The sequence below is a fragment of the Hippocampus comes genome, unplaced genomic scaffold (genome assembly GCF_001891065.2).
Source record: "Hippocampus comes isolate QL1 unplaced genomic scaffold, H_comes_QL1_v1.1 scaffold205, whole genome shotgun sequence".
Taxonomy (NCBI): domain Eukaryota; kingdom Metazoa; phylum Chordata; class Actinopteri; order Syngnathiformes; family Syngnathidae; genus Hippocampus; species Hippocampus comes.
The window spans coordinates 1,084,466-1,087,129 of record NW_017804874.1 but is presented as its reverse complement, the minus strand read 5'-3'; the positions used below and the strand labels follow the sequence as shown (position 1 = coordinate 1,087,129).

Below are 2,664 nucleotides of genomic sequence, written 5' to 3'. Positions count from 1 at the left end.
GGTGTTAATGTTTGAGCATCTGTCACACTTAGATGAATGTGATACTACAAATGCTGATGGAAAGCCGCAATTTTTTTCCTATATTAGTTTAATTTCCATGCACTAGTTCATACTTTGCATTCAGCAGTAAGACAATTTAGCGCAGCTGAATATTGCAAGTAAAGTATTTTCCGGTATTGCCTTCCACAATGCACTCTATTCACTGACTGCAACTTGTGAGGCAAAACTGGGAACTAATTGAAAACTGAGTGCTACTATTGCTAACAGTGACATTAAGTATTTTACTAGTAGTACTTCATTCGTAGTCAGAGAAGTGCACAGATGTCAATTTGTACAGTTTTGCTTAATTAGTAGCATATTTGTATGCCAACGTTACTATTACTAATACTGCAAATGCTCAAATGCAATGTAATTCCTCCACTTTGAAACTCTGTTTTAAAACAGTTATATTTTCATTCGGTACGCAACACTACACTATCTACACATCTCAGGGATTTTTTTGTTTGGTTTTTGGTTGGGGTTTTTTTGTATGTACAGTATATCCATTTCTTTATTTTGTGAGGGAAAAAACATTTTGGAGATACATGCTTTTGTTGGACAAGAGTTAACATGGAATAACAATATTGGAGTTGTATTAAGAAGATATTGCTTTTAAGGTTAAGGATAACAGTTTTGCTGTTGGAAAACCCCACTTAAAAAAATTCTAATAAAGTTCCCATGAAATAAAATTTTTAAAATTCCATATAATATAATGTCTCTCTCGTATCATAAAATAAGGCAATTAAAGCACGAATAGAAACATCTCACTGTGAGGATGACCCAAACCAGTGAAAAAGACCTCATATTAAATTTTTAATACTAATTTTATTAAATATAAAAATACAATACTGAGTATTATTCTCATTACAGTATAAGATGAATGTGTCGGACGCTGCAGTTGTCCTAATGTTGCATTGAAAACATTTCTGTGGAGATGACATTTAAAGCCACAACCTGCATGTATGTATTATTAATAATTATAGCGATTTACATGACATTCATGAATTAATAGAAATGGATAAATACTGGAATGGTTGTGAAAACAGAGTGAGCGAGCTACTGGGGAGGTGTGATGTGAACATGATAAGTGAGGCTCCCCTAATAGAGTTAATGAGGGTCCCGGCACGGAGGCTGAGGGGTGTCAAGTGTGTGTCTGAGTGCAATCTTGTGTGAGGCCAAATATTATTCAATTGCACTTTTCAAGACTTTAGAACATCAGATGCCCCCTCCCTGAAAAAAAAGGTGTGATTTTAAATGTTAAATGTTTTGGATTCTTCTGAGGTTTGTATTTATTTTTCGGGTTGGATCAAATACTCGAGTGGGATGTATGTGGCCTCGGAGCCTGAAATTACCCACCGCTGGTACTGACTGAATTATTAAGGTGGGTGGGCAGGCACTTTATCCAAACAGAGTCATTAAGCAGAAATTACAAAAACGTGGCAAAGCATGAATTAATATGAATTTATATTGCACATTTCAAGGATGCCTTAAAAATATAAATACAAAATGTTTCCATCTATTGAATTATTATTAAGTAACTGTGGTTTTACAGAAGAACACATTAGATTAAAAAAATAACAATGAAAATTCACTCATGCCTATGATGATACAATAGTTTATATAAACTGCTTATTTGTGTGAGCGGCTCTGTAGTATTAAATAATAAATATATATTTTTTAGCATCGATCCATTTTTCTAACCCGTTTATCCTCACAATGGCTACTTTTTTTAACATTCAGATTTATAATGGTAGAAACCGTTAATATTAATGATGTTTCATTAAGAATTCCATAAAAGTGTGTTTTTATCAATGTTTAAATGTATGCGTAGTCATAATAATAATAGTAAGTCAATTTCATAGTTTGCATAAAAGTGAGTAAAATGCACGAAGAAATGTCACCTGAAAATAATTGGATTGCATTTTAAAGCAAATTTGAGGTGCGACCGCAGGTAAAAGTGGAAACACGCGGTCGTCTTTATATCCGACAATTTAATCAACGCTTTCCGAAAAAGTTGAAGAATAAATTATTTGGGAAGATATTTTGGACGCTTACCATCATGCTGCGCGATGAGGTCGTCGGGGAGCAAATCCGATTATCCATGTGAAAAAAAAAAAAAGGAACTTTAACAAACAACAACGGCGGTTGCGGCGGCGTGTCCGTTGGGAGGTAAACAGCAAAAGTGACAGCTTTTCACGCACTGCTCAGCCGACTGTCCCTCTATCCGCAGCCTGCGTGCGTGCGGCGTGTTTGCTTTGGCCGAAGCTGGGAAGTCAAGTTAAGTAAATTCACGCACTTATCTCGCTGCTCCTCCCTCTCTCGGTGCGCGCGCACTCTCCTCATCCTCCTGACACTTTTTCGATTTCTTCTTTCTTCTCCAATCTTTGTTTGCGATCTTTTGTTTGGTTAAGAGCTCTTCAGCATGCTTGTTTACACAAGCAAGAAGCTCTCCGTCCACACGCCAGATAGAAGGATTTGTTAGTTTGTGCGAAGTAACTGCCAGCAATGTGCGTGCGTGTGCCTGCAATGAGCAAAATGACCTATCAAAAGCTCTCTTGTATTTCTTTTTAATCCACTGATATTGATTTTCGTTATATATGCTGATGAATATACAGTAGGTCATGG

At 36.2% G+C, this 2,664-nt stretch overlaps 1 protein-coding gene across 2 annotated transcripts in view; it reads right to left on the bottom strand.

Annotated features, from left to right (window-relative positions):
• Window positions 1-2,321, bottom strand: part of eya2 (EYA transcriptional coactivator and phosphatase 2) — a 44,600-nt gene extending 42,279 nt beyond the window's left edge. The window contains exon 1 of one of the 2 annotated variants that reach the window (XM_019879722.1): window positions 2,095-2,321. The gene's annotated coding sequence lies outside the window, so the exon portion shown is untranslated. The remainder of the gene's footprint in view (window positions 1-2,094) is intronic. The other variant, XM_019879713.1, reaches the window with a different exon arrangement.
• Window positions 2,322-2,664: the final 343 nt, after the last annotated feature.